The 1,017-nt window shown below is 49.8% G+C and overlaps 1 pseudogene; it reads left to right on the forward strand.

Annotated features, from left to right (window-relative positions):
• Positions 1-210: 210 nt before the first annotated feature.
• On the forward strand, positions 211-328 carry LOC124803593 (annotated as a pseudogene).
• The last annotated feature ends 689 nt before the right edge of the window (positions 329-1,017 follow it).

The raw sequence follows: 1,017 nt of genomic DNA on the forward strand, positions 1-1,017 counted from the left end.
TTTCATTAAAGTGGGTGGCAGTACGCATTCTAGTATTTCTAGTTAAACACTATCTTGACATGGGGGCACTAGAACAGAAACGTGGCAATATAATGAGAAATAAGAGAATGTTACAAAGCTTATGTTTGGTAACTGTTTGATGCGTGGCACTTGATGTCCTAAACCTAATGCAATGAGCCTTGCTGTTTCTTGCCAATCTATGATACTATCGCCAACGACCTTGCCGCAGTGGTAACACCGGTTCCCGTCAGATCACCGAAGTTAAGCGCTGTCGGGCTGGGCTAGCACTTGGATGGATGACCATCCGGTCTGCCGAGAGCTGTTGGCAAGCGGACTGCACTCAGCCGTTGTGAGGCAAACTGAGGAGCTCTACTTGACTGAGAAGTAGCGTCTCCGGTCTCGTAAACCGACAATCGGCCGGGAGAGCGGTGTGCTGACCACATGCCCCTCTATATCCACATCCAGTGACTCTCATGATCTGAGGATGACACGACGGCCGATTGGTACCGTTGAACCTTCCAAGGCCTGTTCGGACGCAGTTTAGTTTTTTTATGATACTATCACTCTGACTGAAAGTAATTATGCAGACTTTGGTGTCAGACAGTATCTATCTTTCAGTAGCGACGACTGTTAAGTCGGAACTGTTCTCTTCCGAACGAAACTGACAAAACCGTGCCCCTTACCGTAATTGCAGAAAATGTTGGCACTCTGTGTACTAGACAAACTGCCGGAACTCTCTGAGGTGTCTGGCTGCAGGCAATGAAATAAGCAGGGTACTATGCACCGTCTCATCTGCCTGTCGGCAGAAGGATTTCCATTTCCGCCTGTACTGGTCTGGAGCAAAATCGTCCCCAGTTGACAGCACTCTCTCAGCGGAAGGCAAACCTATCGGCGGACAAATACGAGGGGGTCATGGACGTGGCGTGAAAGCAGAAAGCGGTCCCGATTTGTGAACGTCATCTGGAGGGTTCGGCTCGGAACTGAGAGGCGACAGGTGAGTGCTTGTGTCTGTGTGGC

The sequence above is a fragment of the Schistocerca piceifrons genome, chromosome 6 (genome assembly GCF_021461385.2).
Source record: "Schistocerca piceifrons isolate TAMUIC-IGC-003096 chromosome 6, iqSchPice1.1, whole genome shotgun sequence".
Lineage (NCBI taxonomy): Eukaryota > Metazoa > Arthropoda > Insecta > Orthoptera > Acrididae > Schistocerca > Schistocerca piceifrons.